At 43.8% G+C, this 19,324-nt stretch overlaps 1 protein-coding gene and 1 pseudogene across 1 annotated transcript in view; one reads left to right on the top strand and one right to left on the bottom strand.

Moving 5' to 3' along the window:
• RGS6 (regulator of G protein signaling 6) overlaps positions 1-19,324 on the top strand; it is a 456,413-nt gene that overhangs the window by 164,745 nt on the left and 272,344 nt on the right. The window lies entirely within an intron of this gene.
• On the bottom strand, positions 5,429-5,933 carry LOC129066056 (S-phase kinase-associated protein 1-like; annotated as a pseudogene).

Here is a 19,324-nt window from a genome sequence, read left to right as displayed (position 1 = left end):
TTTGTAAGATTACAGTTTACTACAGGGGCCACAAATGAACATCCGGACGCAGAGGGAAGCCTCTGTCCCCTTGGAGCTGGGATGCACCACCCTCCTGGTGCGTCAGTATGTTCACTGACGAGGAAGCTCCCCCAGGCCTCATCACAGCTTCACCGCCCAGGCGTGACTGGCTGGGTCACTGGCCATCAGGAGTCCAGCTCAGTCTCTGGCCCCCGCCACCTCCCGAGAGGCTGGGGCTGAAAGTGCTAACCCTGTAATCACGAGTGTGGCCGACCCTTCCCTTGAAATGAGGGCCCACCTTGTGTCACTTTGGTAGCATAAGCTCAGGTGTAGTTCAAAGGGGTTCATTATGAAGAACAAAAGACACTCCTGTCACTCAGGAAATTCCAAAGGTTTTTGAATCTCTATATCAGGAACTAGAAATGAGGACAAAGGCAAAATATATTTTTTATTATTCCACAGGACAGGGGTGATGACAGAGAATTCATGGCCACCTTTAATCCACCCCACTGGGCCTCCACAGATGCAAGCTGGCTTGTTATTTTATATAAAACAGATAGAATTTCAAGTGACAGTTTTGCTATCATTTACCTGGAAAATGGCCCTGCAGTCTGTTCCCATTGCCACAGAGAAGGCTCCCGGAGAGCTGATGTTGTACGTTTTGTGTGCATGCCAGACATATAAATGGAGTTCTCAGAAAAAGCTGTCCAATTGATGTGTGAGGCAGGGTAGAAGACGGTGACAGGAAAGCCTTTGGGGACAGATGTCAGTGTTGGACTCTGGTTCCCATTCAGGGCTCCTTGGGCAGCCGCTTCCTTGATCCCCTCAGCTGTCTTTCCCACTGGGCTCTGCCTGGAAGAGAGCTCACACTCCTCTGCTTCCCTAAACTTGACCGTCTCCATCATCCCCCACCCCGCGCCCCCCGCACCCTTGTGTTCTGTTCACCCACACCTGACTTGGACTGAGCTTTTGCCTATTTGTTTTCTTTTGCTCACAGACCATGTTCCCTTGGGCCAGATTTCTAGGTCATGCCCACTCAACCACGTTATTCTGGCTTCTCAACTTTTTTTTTCAACCCAGGCTTGCTGAAGAGCAGTGTTCGGGTTTGACTGTGGCTTTTGGCATCATCTCACCAGGTCAAGCTTGGAGGCATTTCCGGGATCTCCTGCTGGAGTCTCATCTTTCAGGATTTCCCTCTCTGCAGCATTAAGAAAATCATCATTTTATTCTGGGAAGAACCTTATTGTCTCCATTTGGGTATTTAAATATCCTTTGTATGCTATGTATGTAAATACACTATGCAACTAGAGTTTTACATTTAAAAAAACCATTTTCTGATAAGCTGCCAGTCACAGCCTATAATTATGCAATTCCATGTGCCCCTTTGGGTTAAATAGTTATCTTTATGAGGTAATTTTATCCCTGTCTCTCTCACAGTATAACTGAAATCCTCAAGTGTGAATAAACTTTAGTGTCTCTCTCACATCCCAGAGTTAGTTTGGAGTGTAGCCTTGGGCTATAACCAACTAACTGTGCCTTGAAGTTAATTCTCTGGAGAGATAATTGGGATAGGCTGAATAATTTAAGGGGCAGTTTTGGTGAATTAAGTAGGGAAGAGAATTTGGGGTAGGAAGGGTTGAAGCATCCTCTCCTCCATTATTTCAACTCTTACCTCTATTTTCTTAATAAACATTAAAGAAAAATAAACCTGTTTTATACATTTATATGACTGACTGATTTTGGTCCTTACCAGGGGCCCACCATTGGGCTGGGCTCCATGGAAGTTTGAGATGTAATTATAAAGATGTTTTTAAAATATACAATAAAATCCTAGGCAGTCTTCAGGATTAGTCATTATATCATCTATAACCCATGTGGCTTTTTGCACAGCTATACTACAACTCTGCGGCAGGAGCTATTCGCTTCATTTGTTTCTTCAGTCACTTTAAGCATCTGATTCGAGCCAGGCACTGTATTTGGTCTTTGTGTTTCTAAGAATAAAGACAGATCTCATTTTGTATATATTCTGTGTGTTTGTTGCATATGTCAATCATTTTGCAGCTGCATTAACACTCTTTTTTCTCTACTTGACTACGCTTGTGTAACCATGTTCCCTGAGCTTCAATCACATCTCTGGTCAAAGGTTTAGAAGCGGGACATGATTTGTTTGTAGTCTTTTCGTTGTCAGGCGCAACCTGCTCCATCAGCTTCTGGCAAACGCTTTTAGGCTGAAGACTTGGTTTCGTTGATCTTAGCATCACAGAGCGCCTTCAGTCCAAAGGTGTTTGGCATTGGACTAAAGGAAGTCTGCTCCACTCGGCATTTAAACCCCTATGGTTTATTTTCAAAGCCATATCTTTGTGGTGTTCATTGAAAATGTGACTGACTTTACACACACTGGGATGACTTCATCTTAGAAGAAGGAACCGGGGAGACTAAGGGGTTGTGCCAGAAGCAGAAATAGCAGGTTCATCTCTTAGGGAGTAGCGACAGCCTGCATTTATCAGTTCCTGCATCACCTTGAAGATACCTTTGCAGCTCTTTTATTGGCCACATTTCTTTCGTCTCGGAATTTCAAGTTCTCTGGGGTATGTCTCTCCCATACCTTTTTCCTACCTTACCTTGCTCTTCAGCATTTCTAATCCTGTTGATGTTCCTGTCCTGTCTCATTTGCTGTTTTGTTTTATAGATTTTGAGACATAACTGTAGTTACCCAGCTCCTACCCTAGAACTAAGGAACTGAAGGAGCCCAGAGTTTCCCACGAGGTACCCTTTGCTACACGCGAGAAAGGGGACCCTAAGAGGAATGACTGAGGCTGCAGCAGGAAAATCGGTCAATGCCGACCATGCTGAACAGTGAATTCTGTTACTGTGTACTTCCTGGCCCTCTCCGTTCGCTAGACTTTCCCTCTCCCAGACTTCGCTGCTATGCCCTGGCTAACAGTAACCCTCTTCTCTTTAAAAGCCTATGCTTTACACGTATGCCTTTTCTAAGTGCTTCCTCCATTCAGAGGATGAGAAGGTACTGTATGTTGGGGAGCCACAGGATCTGATTGGCTGGACATAACTGAGATCACCAATCCTCTTACCATTGGGTAATCCCCTTACCAAAGAGGTAAATTTGGTGGCTCCACTACTTTTTCTGACTGCCTTGTGCCATAAGCCAAGCTTGCCTGTTATAGAGAAGAACCCTAGCATGCTTGGTGGCCAGATCATATTGCTGCTCTCTAGAAAACATCTTTTACATATATATTAAGTCTTTTTACTCTTACCAGTAATGTTATGGTCCAGACTTCATGGAACTGGGTTTCTCCGTGGCAGGTCCTATTACTCTTTCCCAACATAGACGTAGCATCTTTCTCAACACAGAGTTCTGGGCCCCACTTTCAGCTGACTGAAGTTGTCATTCAATGTGAAGGCCATTTGGCATCCCCTAGTAGCGACCCTTCTGTTGCCTATGTTATTCCGCTTCACTGCTTTCCTAACCACTTGCATCATCCCTCTCGAGTTTGACATTTATGCTGCTGCTGGGATTTCCCTTCCATTGTCACCTGTGCCTATGTATTGACACTCTCTGGTGATTTTCCTGCCACGCCCACTCACCTCTGAGTGTGTTGGCCATTTCTAGAGGATAATGTGTCACATGTACCCACACACATGCTCCACATTCACAAAGGCTTTTGTCCTTTTGTCTCATACCTCTGTCCACATATGTGGTGGTCAATGCACTATAAAAATTTGTTTAAAGTTAAAAAAAAAAAAAGAAAGAAATGGTATTAACAGCTCCCTTCCCCAAAGGCCACACATAGTTGTTCTGTGGACAACATAGGAGGCACCTGGCATGGTATTCTAACACCGAACAGTGTTGAGGCTTCAGAAGTAATCCTGCAGAGGCATTTCCATTTTCCCTGGTTCCATGTGCACAGACATAACCATTAATTAGATCTCTGGGCACAGAAAATGAAGCTGGAATGTGCCATTTAATATTCTCCCCACATGTATTAAAAAGAGCTTAATTTTTTATCTTGGATTGCAGTAGCTTATGGGCCTTGGCGAGGGGCATGCTGAAACTTTAGGGGCTCTGCAAATTCTCAGACACTACAAACTAAGGAACAACCCCTGGGTGTCAAACTGAGTTTCCTCACTGGTCTCAGAATTCCAGTTGTCCACATGCACATTTATGCTGGGGGTCTTCCATAGATTATTTCATAAAATCATTTCTACAGCACTGTGCAGTCAGTATTAACACTATGAGAAAGCACTGCATGCAAAGTTTACACTCTTAAGAATAGAAGACAAGTTTATGGAATCATCAAATGCCAAGGGCCTGCCAGATACTGTGTATGAGGATATAAGTTATGTCACCTCTTATTGAAAACCAGAATGCAAGTGTAAAATTGAGCAAGACCTCTGCAGAGATACCTTTCCAGCGGCATCATAGAAATGGATATTATGAGTACACTAAGGAAGTCCACTCCCCTGTGGTAGAAATTGTATTTGTATCCTGCCTGATAGAAAGGGATACTTCCCTTTCTTCCTTTTCTACAATGGGTCTTGACCTGTTTTTTGCTTTAAGGGAGAGCCCTTCTATCTTAGAAGCCGACATAGCTGGCAATTCCATCTTCCTGCCCCCTGGCAGCTAGACTGGGAGTAGTTACTTACGCTCGGCCGGTTCGCCCTCTCGTTCTGGACTGCGGATCTGGAGGAAGTATTGCAGAGACAGAGGGATGCCTGAGAACGGTTTCAGGGCAGGAGTGACAATGACAATGAGAGAAGCATCCTGGAGTCCAGTGCGCTCGCGCCGGCTGCCACACCTCAGGCGGGTAGCCCTGGGGCAGCCACCCTCAGCTTCTGGGATTGTCTAACATTCCTGTCAATTCTCTCTTCTTTCATGTTCTTCCAACACATTCCTTCTCTGCTTAAGGTAGCCAGGCAGAACTTCTGCTGCTCACCACCGGTGACCCTGTAGAATTCAGTCACTTGTATGGCTTTGCTTAGTTGCCTGGCATAAACTACCTTCTGCTTGGGCAGTTTAGAGATATTCACAGTCCATACGAATCACTATTTTTTTTATTTCAGAAAACTTTTGCAAGTTGTTTTATTTACAATGCCAACTTTTAAGAGATTACTAAACTAAAGTTAACTGGACAATAAACAAGGCAGAAATCGCAGAGGGAAAGCCCAAAATGCCACTTACTATAGAGAACCCATAATTCAATTTTATTCAGAGCAAAGAGAAAAAAAACTTTTTAATCGTACTGGAAGAAACTCAGCCATAGGTTTAGAATCTGTACCCAAACTACGCATGCAATGATGACAGTACTCTGCTAATACAGTTGATTTGCTGCTGCATTTATCTACTGTTTGTCTAATATTAATAATTATAAACAGAGCAGTGCTGCTAGTATTTGAAACAATCCTTGCAGTGCTACACTGGCAGGCACATTTCATTCTCTTCACACCAGGGTTCTCTTTGTGTACCTGGGCTCCCTCTTCTTTGGTGAAGTCGTTTTTGATATTGAAGGTCTTGCAAATCTCTTCAGTTTTCCCCTTGATCATATTGGCAACAGTCTTGCATGTAACATCAAGCAAACCTTTGATGTCTCAATCTTTTGCAGCCAGAATAAGTTCAAAAAGCGTTTCTTGGTCAACTTTCAGGAATTCTTGGTCCCATACAGGGATATCATCTGTTCGTTTTTCTTTGTTCTCATCATCCTCAGGAGGAGGAGGGTCGTCCTTGTGGCTGGCGCACCACCAAAAGGCTTTTATTAACATTGCTGCATTAACATTTGGTAGAGGAACTGGCCATCAGCACCTTCATCACCCATTCCCAAATCTCCTAACATGATCTTGATAACCACAGACTGTTTGGCCATTTCAACATCAACTTCAAATATCTCTTCATCAGAGCTTTGCATCTCAGTTGAAAGCATGGTGCGCGTGTCAAGGAGAGAGTGGGCTGGAGGTGACGAGAGCGAGGCGGCGTCAGCACAAACAACGGGGAAAGGCGGAGAACAAGGTCCCTCTGAATCACTATTAATTCAGGTCTTGTGTGGAAAACTTGTTCCGTGTAGAACTCAGGGTTATTTTGATTTCAGTTTGTTTAATAAGAAGAAAACAAAGAAAAAGAAATCCTATTGGCCCTGAGGATTAAAATATAAGAAAACAAAGATATTGATACAGTTTCACTGAAGCTCTAAAGGTTTATTTGTTGGTTTTTGTTTTCTGCCTATTCCTTCAACAATAGGAACTAGTGAAATCCATGGCAAGCAGTAAACAAGGTATCAAAGAGTATAAAGATATTGAAGTGGAGTGAGTATTAGAACCCAGAACACTTAAATCTTGAACACTTAGTGTGCACGTACTTCACATGTCTAAGGTGGACTTTTTCCCCCACCACTTGGTATTCTGTGCCCACACTTGCATATTTAAATAATAAAAATCATAAAAAGTGGTCAGGTCTTTTTTCTTGTTTGACTGTCAGCTATTTCAATTCAATGAGACTCGTACAGGAAACATTTAAGGTTGTAAATGCCATCAAGTCATTCCAAAGTGTGGATTAGAAATTCTATCACTGATTCCAAGTTTAAAAGGTCCTGCTATTTTTTAGTGGAATTGGCCTGTGATCATTTAACAGTGACATCATCTCACCTCCATGCAAGTGGTTCCCCGGGAGTGGGCATGGCTTTTTGCAAGGTGGAGAGAAGCCTCATGGGCACCAACACTCTTGAAAAGCAGACCACATTCACATGCAGCTTGAGTGCTAGGCAAGATATTTTGTAGGTGGAAAAGGAACTATACCCCTATTACTAGTTCATCTTTTAACCATCAAGTCTCTATAGTTGAAAAAAGGCTTTATAATCACTTTAACTAATGGTTGCTTACCTAAGCCCTGGGTGTGACATGACCAGCATCTTTTTCTATGAAACCCACAGTTAGTGAGATGGAATTGACTCAGGATGCTAACCAGTGGTGGGCTGGTGATGGCGGCCATCTTACTCCATATCATGGGGAGCCATGCTGTCCCCCCCACCTTTTTAGAGGTCCGGGTGCGGTGGAGGGAAGGAGTTGATTATGATTGTTATAAGTAAAAAGGGAACTTCCAAAAGCCTCATTAGAAACATTGACAGAAGTCTATTACGAAATTAAAGCAAGGCTTCTCAAAACCCATACCTGTGGGAAGGCGCCCTTAATATATTAGCCCACATGCAGCCAGCATCTGAGATCATGTTTGGATTTGCCCGTTTCCAGAGTGGTGTCGGCACTGGCTTCTTGTCTTGTCCTGAGAATTTTCAGCTGGGCTTTGAGCAGGCTGGACCTTGACCCCGGGGATGGGGGTGAGCTAGACACACGATTCTGAGTGTCTTTGCAGTGGGCTGCTGGCAGGCCTGTGTCCATCTTTCGTGCATAAGCATGGACTTGACCCCTGCTGTCTTTCCTTTGAGTGGGGAGAGGTGGTTTTAACATCGTAACTCTTTCTGTGTACAATGTGCAGTCAGGACATAATAAACTATATTTAAACATTGCTTTGCCATTTACTGTTGTGTACAGACAGTAAGTTCTTCCAGGGCAAAGACCCTGTCATTCTCTATTTATGTCATAAGCAGGCATGCAGAGATGTGGGTACATTCTCAGTCTGTATTATTGATTAGCACCTTCACCGGGAGTTTGTGGGCCCTTCAGTCTCTCTCTCGGTTAGATCGTGACATAGGCACAGGGAGGGAACAACACCGTTGAAGAGCGTTCACACAGGTTTTTAGATCCCCAGGCTCCCGTTTTGCTGACTCATCTGCGACTCAGGAACTCCAGTCTTTGTGCAGATTCCATCAGGTCAGCGGGAGGACCGATATTAGGAAGACGGCTTCTCAGAGACCCCGGCTCCCTCTGTCCTCTGCATCCAGCACTGGACCTGCTGCGTCTGACAGTCTTTCCTGTTGCTGAATTTCTCCATCCTCTGTCCGGTCAGTGGCCAGTCTCCGTGCCCCCGTGGACCCTTTGGGACAACTCTGAGTTTCTATCTCTCTCTGTAGGAGTTGCTTTTCTGCACAATATCTTAAGCTCCAAAGCTGAGGGAGAAATAAAGCTCTGCTAAGTCTCAGTGTTCACATCCTTGTGGCTCTCCTTGAACTTGTCCTCCACTGGACAGTGAGGAGGGGCACGCGGCCAGTCCAGGTCGTTGGCTCCAGATGAACTCTCGTACTCGATGCCCTTTCCTGGTGTACTTTTGAAGAGCCCATCACATGTTGGCTGTGCCCCCAGTTGGTTGCTCCAGCATGTAGGATCAACCCTGAGCACATTTCGCTATATTCCTTCGTAGGACCTTGGGAACCATGGTAAACTTTCGTGCCAGATAGAACCTCAAGTACCCATACTCCATATAGTTCCTTAGGGACTCAAATTATATCCCTAGATTATGTATTTTACATTAAAAAAAGAATCCCCCAAAGTAGCCAGAACCACACTGGATCCTTAATAAATGCTTATTAACAATGGAGTATCCATTAAATATATATTGAAGTAATTTTTTTCCTCTGACATTTCTCTCTTAATCTCTGCTGTTAACTTTCCTGCTTTGGAAACCACTCAGGCAGCACTTGCTGAGAGAGAAGAATTGGTATATTTAACGATCATCAGATAGCCAGTGTTATGGTGCCGAGTTTCCAAAAACCTGCTCGTTATACTCGCTTAAGGCTAAATTACATGCTCCTCCCTTCGTACAATGATGATGATGATTTTATAAATGTTCGTTGGATCTCACTGTAATTAATGGACACCAGCTTCTATTTTGGTAACAATTTATTCTTATACCACGTTTAAGAGCTTTCTCTTTCCTGTGGTTATAAAAAGGTAAAAAGGAAAAAAAATGACTTCCTTTTTAATAAGGCATCCCAAGCAGTGTAAATACCTATGAATTATAAATGAAAACTTTTCAGTGATTAAAATAAATATACCGATGCAGTCCCCTTCTCTGCGTCATTGCGTCATGAGGCCTGCATGAAAATCACTCCGAGGAAGCCCCAGGGGTCTCTGAGGTCGCTACCGTCTGTTCCATGCATCCCTCTGATGTAAATCAGAGGGGGCCAAGGGCAGCGGATTCCAGCCGGTGTGAGGAGAGGGTCAGAAGGGCTCTGGGCTCCCGCTCTTCCCGGGCTCGACTTTGTGGTGATGGTCTAACAACCCAATCTGCGTTTTGTTCCTTTGGGAATTAACTTACACCGTTTAATGTTCAAGGATGGTCCCGTTCACTTTTCACATGGGAGATGCTTTATTTAGTAGCAGTTGAGAGCGGGTGTGGGGGCAGAGATGTTTAAGGGGTCTTTTACCTTCCAGGAGAGGCCCGTAAACTGAGGAACCTTGAAGGCTATTGCTCTGAAAGAAGAGCTGAACACAATCTCAGGTGGATAGCAATCAATTTTAATTAATATCATTTATGAGAATCCTTCTTTCCAATTTCTCAGACTTATAGCAAAGCTTGTACTGCATCAGTGGTAATAGGGTAAAAGGTTGATAGTAGAAAAATAGCTCTCAGGGACCTAAGAAGGAAGATAGACAAGCCTGGATAAAGAAAAGAACCCCTAGGTTTCTTTCTCTCTGCCCTCCATTTGCCTTTTATTTGATCAGTCATTGGTTAAATAACATAAGTTTCTGTTGCAGAATTGAATATAACAGACTATTGGCCTTTTGCTGTTCAGTTAGAAACAAAAAGTATAATAAGTATTATGGGTCATCAGTTCTAAAATAGCTTATTTTGCCAATATGATTAACAGCTTTTGGGGAGCAATTAATATCAAGGTAGAAACAATGAACCCTTCAGCAAAGAGAAATGTGGTTTCTGAGCCAAGGGAATATTCATCTAGCCTTTCATATGCTTTCTCCTGTCATATTATGTCCACATTTCTAACTTATAGTATTTTTTTTTGGTTTATTTAGATTATTAAATCATACTTTTTTCTCAGCAATGTATATAACAGAACATAATGCAGGAGAGGTGGTGCCTAGTAAAAATCTTTTGTTACTTTAATAATATTTATTGCCATCAGATTAGAACCAAGTTAACATCACATTAGTAAGAAGCTTTTCAGTCACAGGACTTTTAGCAGTGATAGGTAAAACAGACCAAAGAAACTGAAGAGACACAACTGGACTCATCTTGGGAGAATTTCAAAATCATCATTGAGACATTGACCAAACTGGAAAAATCATTTCTGAATCTTTAGCCAATGATGCCCCATGATCCGACTATTTCACCATTATGGATTTAGAGAGGTATCATGCTTCTTGGTTTATTTAGTCTATAAAACCTTTACCCTCAAAAATTAAAGAAAAATTACAACTATAATATGTGAGTCTGAAATACATGGATTTATGAGGCCACTTTCTTATCGTTTCTTACTGTATAGTGTTGGTTTCAACTACTGCCCACTTACCCAAGTTTTAGAGTCATAACTGGTAAAAGAAAATTAAAGCTATTACACCTTTAAGGAAAAGTTTGCAAAGTTACATCTTCTGTTTTTAAGCCCCTTTTCCCAATGGATCTTGCCACACCCCCAGGAGAACCTTCTCTTTCATGAGCCCACAGATCAACAGTTGGAAGATGGTTGTATTTTTGAGCCTTGAGGTTTTGCATTTTCTCTTCTAAGCCTTTTTATCCTGCAAATGCCCTTTGGAATGATTTAAAATAGCATTCTCCATTCATTCATAATTTATCGAAAATCTATTTGGAGCAAGGTATTCTGCTATATTTAAAGATAGACTTCATTCACTCAGCAAATAGATATTGCGTACACACCATGTAGATAAGAATTAGGAATAAAGTGGAGAGCAAAAGAAGACCCCATTCCTGCCCTCTTGGAGTTGAGCCTAGTAGAGGAGACACCCATGAATCAAAACTCGCACAAATGAGTGTAGAATTACAACTGTAGTGTGTGATATGAGAAGTAAAATAAAAGAGTCACACCATCTAGGGGCAAAGAGCTTCATAAAGAAGTCGTATGTAGGGAGAGACTGAAGGACGAGGAGAGATTAACTCGGTAAGGAGTATGGGGCAGAGATGTGTTGCTGGTAGCGGCAGCAGCTGATGCCAGTGGTCTGAGTGAGGGAGAGCACAGCACAAATGAAAGAGTGTGCAGGGCTGCCGCGCCAGGGCCAGAGAACAAGGGGGCTCAAGGTGAGACGAGTCTGGAGTGTGGAAGATAGGGAAGACCCTACAGGACCTTATAACCACTTTTAGGATTTGCAGATTTTTTTCTAAGAACAGTGGGAAGTCACTGACGGGTTATAAGCAGGAAATGCAGAAGGAGCACAATTGTGTTTTGCAAAGATTACTCTAGTGCCATTGGAGTGGAGTGGTAACGAGATCATTAGGGCACTTTGCATCCAAGTGAAAGGTGACAGTAACTCAGGGGGACATCATGGAGAAGGGAGTTATGAACGCAGTCTAGGTATCTGGAAGGGGTAGACAAAATAGAGCTTGGTATTCATTGAATACGGTTGGGGGCAGGGTTGTTAGCATGCCTCAGGTGTTTTAGCTTGCTCAATAGGATGAAGTTATACCGTTCACTGAGATAGAAAGCTGGAATAAAATAAGAATTGGAGGTAAAGCAGAATTTTACCTTGAATCTTTTGAATTTTAACTGTTGTGTATACAGTGTCATAAAGTCAGGTCTTTATCACATCATCTTAAAAAAATGACTTTTAAAAAGTTCAAGATGGCTAGAGGTAGTGTTCCAGTTATCTATTGTTGCATATCACACCTAACAGTTATGGTTGAAAACAACATTTATTTTGCTCACAAGCCTGCCGTTTCGGTATAGCTTGGTGTGGATAGCATGTCTCTGCTCCACTTGGTGTCAGCTGAGGCAGCGTAAATGCTGGGGCTGGAAGCATCTGAAATCTTGCTCACTTCTACGTAGGGCAGTTCTATGTATTTCCTAGTTCTGGTCTATAAATTATAGATCAAATGTCTCCAAATTTAAACTGTTAACATGTTCAGATCTCTTCACTGGGCTTTGTTGTCTGCCTTATTCCAGTTGGAAATATGAGTTAAAAAAAAAATAAAAGCATGCCTGGGGGTTCTATCAGGAGATGGTTTTCCTTTATCACTTAGGGAGTTAACTTCAGGAATCTTGGTCTTTCCATTTCTGGTTGTAGCTTTCAATTCCTCCCATCTCACTACTGGACTACCTCAAAAGGACCACATCAAAATGAGTATAGTGGGTGGAATAATGTCTCCCCCTCCCCAAATTCATGTTCACCTGAACCCGAGCATGTCACCGTATTTGGAAATAGGATCTTTGCACATGCAGCTAGTTAAGGCTCTCAAGATGAAGTCATCCTGGATTTAGGGTGGACCTAAATCCAATGACTGGTTTTCCTATATGAAAAAGAGAGGACAAAAGGACGAAGGGGAGAAGGCCATGTGCAAAGGCAGGGATTGGAGTTATGCATCTATAAACCAAAGGTTGCCAGGAGCCACCAGCAATTAAAAGAAGAAAGGAAAGATTCTCCCCTAGAGCTTTTGGCTAGAGCGTGACCCTGTCAACACCTTGATCTCAGACTTCTGATCTCTAAAACCCAGAGAATACATTTCTGTCGTTTTAAGCCGCCAGTTTGTGGCAATTTGTTATAACAAATCCTAGGAAATGTAGTCCTAGGAAATTAATATAAAGTAGTTAAGAGTCAGGCATAAAAAACACATGTGTTTGTTTGCCAGGTGCCAGATAGAAACAATTTTGAGTCTATTGATAATTGTGTATTATTTGCATTACTTATACCTTCAAGAAATGAGAGTTTAGTATATTTCTTTTCTTAATGTAATGGCTATGTATTTAGACTGAGAAAGGGGATACAAAGAGCATACGTGGGTCCCACTAACATGACCTCATGTAGCCGGGCTGGCCCTTTCATCGACACTGGTAGGTGGTCACAACAAAGGGATGGTAAAATGAAGCCTCACATGCACAACCTGATGGCTAACGGAGTTACCGCTGCTACGCACTGAAGGAGGGAACCTGCCTCCTCGTTTCTGTTGTGGTAAATAGAGAACAGAGCCAGCCTTCCTATGGCAATGGGGGATTTTTTAATGAGGTAAAGGAGACAGAAGAAATGTCCCAATGGAGGATGAAGTGTGTCAAAAACAGACTGTGCACATAATTACTTTCTCAGACCTCCCTGACATTATCAGCAAGACTGATGTTTTGTTGAAAAAACTTAATTAAAACTTAATTTTTTAAAGTGGAAAATATTCAGCATGGTTACAGGAGGATTGAAATCAGGGCACTGTGTAATTTTAATTGCCTTTAAGAGATGTGCTCCAGGAAGGCTACTGTGGAGAGAAAGAAGCCATGGGGACACAGTCACAGGTGAGTGGCCGTGTTGAATCCCGAGTGGACGTCAGTGAAAGAGCATTAGCTCCGCATTTGGGTGGGGTTTTTCCCACTCTTATGGGTGACAGGATTGAACTCAGGCTCTATGTGGAACACCTCAGCCCTGAGGCAGGGAGGCAGTGGATCTGTTCTGGAGTGTCCTGGTCAGGCTACACTGGTTATACTTTGTAGGAAGAACGTTGATTTTTTTTTTAATTAAAAAATTTTCCCCCAAGAAAGGGAAACAGGAAATTGAGGAGGTTAAATATCATACAGGCAGAAATTTTTAAATGCTGATCTCTGCATCAGTTCTATCAGAACCATCTGGTTCTGATTCATTAAGTCATTTGAGAACCTGTATATTTCTTCTTTTTAAATAAACCTTCCCAGGGGATTCTGGGAGTCAGGTGTGGGAACCGCAGGTTTGCAATGAAAGGATCAGGGACTTGAAAACAAGCAAATATGAGCTATGCCCGTTGCTTCCTGTGTAGGCTCAAGCTGATTGCTCAGCGTCCTCCATGGAATTGGGATAATGAGCTTACCTGATGGGGTTTTGTGAGAATCAGAGAGAACATCAGTAAAGTGGCTGAGACATAGTAAGTGACTAAAAATGATAAAACTGTGTAAGAAGAGATGAATCAGGCTGCTTGCTAAGTTGGGAGACAAGGCAGCTTTCTTCAAATATTTAAAGGGCATCTGTGTGGAAGAGGTAACAAACTCATTTTTGTTGACCTTTAGAGGTGGAAGTCATAAGGAGATAGATTTTAATGCAATATTAAGTGGAACTTTGTAACGAATGGTCCAGGGATGACATTGGCTTACATCAGAGGGCAGCACCTTCCGAATCACTGGAGAAATTACAGCAGCTGCCATATTGGAGCTGCTGCCAGGTGACCACCTGAGTCAGCTCTGTGATGGGACTTCTGGCTTTCTGTGGAGGGGTGGCCAGCATGCAATTGTTTTGCAAACTATGAGCCCTTGTTTGAAGGAAGTTTTAGCAGAAAGCACATACAAATAACAGGGATGCCCTTCCACGGGTCTCTACCAAAGACCTTATTGTTACCCTCACTCTGGGGCTTTCAGAAAAGAATGGGGCTCTATTTAGGTTCCTCTAATGACCAGGGGGCTCTACTAGCATTTTAGGGGTGGGGGGCCAGATCTATAAAACATACTGAAATGAGTCTCAGTGGTGAGAAATGATCCCACCCCGAATGCCAATAGTGCTTGGCTGAGAAACACTGCACCTTGTTGAAGCCCGGATGGCTGCCTTGAATCAGCCCCTGAGGGTTCTTCTTTGGAGGATGGTTTGGAAACCTCTGGTATGGGAGGGGCTTGGTTTAAGGGTTGCTCCTCCTTCCATCTTTGCATTCCCTGGTGACTGCCATTTAAAGCAGAGTGTCAGGCAGAAGGCAGGCTGGGCCCCTGGCATAAAGCTGAATGGGATGAGAATGGTGGGAGGCGAAGGCAGGTGGCCTCCTTTTCCCTGGGGCCCGCGTTTGGAGGGATGCTGACCCACTTTTGAGAAGCACAGTTCACCGTTTTCCTGGCTCTCCCTCTTGTTATCAACAAGACATTGGGGGAGCCTTTGATGTGGGTTAGGGGAGCAGTGTGTGTGCATGCACTAGGCTCTCCCCGCGTGGTGCTAACCAGGCTGTGTGGGGAGCGGATGTCTGGCTTGGGCCTTGGCATCAGGCTCCAGCCAACTCCCATGAGAGTAATTTTCATTAATTTACTGTTAGTCCCAGCTAACTCAAATTTCCAAATCTTCCCTGTCTAAATAGGTAAATGATACTTGGTGTTCCTTCTGACTGCCTTATTCGTATTTTTTTTTTTTTTTTGCAAATGTCCGTTTTCAGCTGTTACATTGTTTGCTCTCATTGCCGCTTTCCCAGTAAGTGGGAGAACCCCACATCCCTCCTCCACTAGTGTTTCCCCTTGGGGCTGGTTGTCACAGGGGGCCTTGATGAGTTACAAGGGCATGGCCATGTTACCAAACAGCATCTTCAGAAAACACCTCTCAGCGGGGCTCTGCAAGCCCAGGAAAGGCGATGTGCCATTTGGGAGTGGGCAGCAATAAAAGCCTGGAGAGAATTGAGGCCTCTCCATGAAGGCAATCCGGAGTGAGGTAGACATTTCTACCATTACACGGTTCACTCTGCAGTCTTCATTGTTGGCTTTTTGGGGAGCCAGTAAGCAAAGCGGAGAAATGAAGTTTCACCTCCTGGGTAAAGGGGCCCCTCTCCCACACCCAGGCCTCCTGGCTGTCACTTGGAGTCACACCCCTGGCATTCTGGCACTGGAATGATTGTCTCTCAGCTCAGATCTCGCAGCAATGCCAAATCCAACCTGTGACATTGTCTGAACAGCAGGCCATTCTCCTCTCCTGCCTTCTGTGGAGCAGCAGAGCAGTGGCTCAGGTAAACAACAGGTCATTTTCTTTCCAGCATTCTCTAGAAGCCCGAGGGGCTTGTCTCCTGGAATCAAAGACTTGCCAGCTCTAAAGAGGATCTTAAAGGTCAGCTTCGTCAACCTCCTACCCAGGATATGCCTTCCAGAACTAACCGCCCACCTCGCAGATTAGTAATATTATATGTAGTTACTCAATGCATTTGTGTCATTGCAGGAGAAATGACCTAGCCCCAGGGTGCCATGAAATCCATGGTAGTGAGCTGCGCTATGACTGAGATTTACTCTGGTTTCCAAACTTAATTATTAGCGGTTTGGATTCCTTAAGCTTATGATGGGTTTTCTGATTACCAGTTATGATTCACTACATGTTATTTTTTTAAGGTAACATGAAGCACTGACCCACTTTCAACAGTATAGTGGCAAATGTCCAAGAATTGGCAATTTCCTCTTCTAATATCAGCCCCTGAAATCACATGTATCGAGGTGTCTGGAGACCACTTTATCTTCATCCTCTCACCGCTGTATTATTTTCTGGAGTTGTCATTTCTGATCTAGGTGCAGCCCTGTGCCATGCTGGGACCTCAGCTCTGTGCCAGTGATGAATGAGGTGCAATGGGGAAAAGGACTGGAGCAGCTGTTCTCAGGCTTAACTACACGTTAGAATCCCCTGAGGACCTTTCAAATGCTGATGCTTGGGTCCCACTTCTGGAAATTCTAATATAATTGGTCTTGGGTGCAGCCTGGGCTTTAGGAATTTTATAACCTCCACGAGTAATTGCAGCATGCAAGCTGGGTTGCAGAGTAGTGCCTGGCATCAAGAAGGGCCGTCCGGATGACGGCGGCCAAGCGGGCTTGCAAATGGAGTTGTGATATGTGATAGCGTTTGCATCCTCAAGGTCTAATTGGATGGAAGCAGGAGCTTCAGGGAGAGTGTTTACTCATTAGGTGGTGAGGATGCAGGGACAGGATGCAGCTGTTATGGGTTAGATTGATAGTTCTCTAGCTAATAAGGTGGGATCTGCAATCACAGCAGGAAAAGATCAAATAAGGACCCCAGACAAGGGCCAGTGGTGTGGGCTGTGACCAAGCTGTGGTGAAAGGAACAGGCCGCAGCCTCATTGTCCCACTCACGCTGGGCTTGCCACCCTTGAGGACAGCGAGGCCGACTGCAGAGCCTGCCTTCTGTCTGGCTGATGGGGCTCCTCGTTTATCTCCAGGCTCAAAGCTGAGCCTTCAGGGAAGCGACGACTAGGAATTCTTAGGTCGATCAACACTGAGACAGAGTCTGCCAGACTTGGAAGCAGGAGAGGTCTAGATGTAAAGCCTGGCTCTGAGTCTGTTGTAATTACTGGGGAGTCAAGAGGACTGACTGGGAAGGTGAAGACGTTCTTTGTCATGTCTTCTTGTGAAAGTAATTTCATCTCCCCAGCCAGACTGGTAACACTCTTCAACTGTCATACAGGAAGCACTGAATTAGATAGTGTCTCTGAAAATCTCTCTGGATTCCTTAGTGGGGGGAAAAAAGATCATTTGAATACCATGCATAGACAGGAAAAAGAACTTAATTTAAGCACTGCACCATGGCATTAGTATTCACCTCAAAGCGGGCCCCTAGCAACGAAAAGCAAGGAATTCAACATGAGAAGGCTGGATACCTGGCCAGTGGAGACAGGAATGTAGCTCAGGATTGGCAGCACTGAAAGTCTGAGATTCTTTTGATTTCCAGGTGCTCATATCTGTTACTCACTTGAAAGCGAGGCACGTCCCTGGTGCCGAAAATCTCACTTCTTGTTCCTTAGCAGCACGGGTGGTATGTGTAGGTGGAGGACTTCCTCCTTGCCCTGGGAGAGGAGCTCCTGGGTGTCCTTCACCACAGGGCTGTGGATATGTGCCACTTTGATAGTGTATTTCTTGTTCTGTGGTTTAGGAATGACAAGAAATTTTCAGGACCACTTGGGAGGAATTTGAGCTTTTTCCTTGAGATAGTCGGGAGCTACTGGAGGTGTTTGGACAGGCGGGCAACATGCTAAAGGAAGTATTTTAGGAAAATGCACTTGGCAGTCATGTGTAGGTGGAGGATAATAATACTTAACCGCTGGCTTGTTGTGAACAGTAAATGAAATGATATGAGTGAATGTGAAGATGTTGGACCACTCTTCCTTGATCCATTCTTTTACTTTCTCTGTGGGCTGGTGCCCCCAGGGACACACATATTCTCTTGACCAGTGTTACTAGTTTTCTAGTGCTGCCGTAGCTAAATACCACAGACTGGGTGACTTGAACAACACACATTTATTTTCTCACAGCTCTGAGGCTGGAAGTCCGAGATCATGATGTTGGCAGGGTTGGTTCCTTCTCCGGGCCGTGAGGGGAGGACCTGCTCCAGGCCTCTCTACTTGGCTTGTAGATGTTTTCTCCCTGTGTCTTTGTGTCTTCCCTTGGTCTTCCCTTAATATGTGTGCATGCACGTGTGTGTTTGTCCAAATTTCCTCTTCTTACAGGGCATCAATCCTATTGGATTATGGTCCACTCCAGTGATCTCATTTTAACTAAAATACCTTTATAAAGACCTTACCTCAAGATATGGCCACAGTCTGAGGCTCTGGAGGTTAGGTCTTTAACATATGCATTTAAATTTGGGTGGAAGGAGGGGACATAATCTGTAATAAGGGAGGAGCCCTTAACAATGAGTCGCTTTGGAGACGTTCTCTTTTAGGGCCTTATACTTAGGTAATTACAGGTTAAAGGTATTTCAAGAACCTACAACCCCCTTGTCCACACTCCGTAAGTCCACAATTGCATTCATTCTCCTTTGGTACCTGTTGCCCCATCACTAGAACTACTCGGTGTTCTAGTGTTTTAAGGTAATTTCCATAAACATGCACTTCTTTTACATTGGAGGAGTAATAATAGCAGCCAATGAACCACTGGGTGAATTTGTTTATCAAATTACAAACAAGTACTAGTGTATGATATTTACTTAGAGAAGGTAAGATGTATGCCATAGTAAAGAAATTTTAGAATATTCCATATAACATTGTGGGAAATAACGAGGGCGCTTAGAGCCAGTCTGCCTGGGCTCAAATCCCAGTTCGGCCCCTTTCTCTCTGTGTGGCCTTAGGAAAATTACTTTACTTCTCTGATTTTTCTTCTTCATCTGAACAATGGGCATAATAATAGTACATTTCTCATATGATTGTTTAGAAGATAAATGAACTGACACATGAAAAGTGCCTTGTCTAGTCAGGTTTTGATAAATGTTAGCTGCTACTATTATTGTGTTGTTGTTGTGATGGTGCTTTATGAATTACAAAGCACATCCCTGTTTTCTTCTTTGTCCTTATGACAACCCTGTGGAGTAAGAGGAATTAGTCCTGTTTTACAGATGAAGAAACTGAGGCTCTAAGACCTTAAGTGGACCATCCCAGGGTAGATGGTAGTGTTTCTAAATTCTATTTCACCACCGAGGATGCTTCTTGGAAAAGAAATAGAGCTCCGAAAATTTAGACTTTTCCCCAGGAAGGTGAAGCCAGAGTGTGGGCCTTAGGGCA

This window comes from Pteronotus mesoamericanus, unplaced genomic scaffold (genome assembly GCF_021234165.1).
Source record: "Pteronotus mesoamericanus isolate MK-2021 breed Mesoamerican mustached bat unplaced genomic scaffold, CSHL_Meso_final contig_182, whole genome shotgun sequence".
Taxonomy (NCBI): Eukaryota; Metazoa; Chordata; class Mammalia; order Chiroptera; family Mormoopidae; genus Pteronotus; species Pteronotus mesoamericanus.
This window is presented reverse-complemented; position numbering and strand designations above follow the sequence as displayed.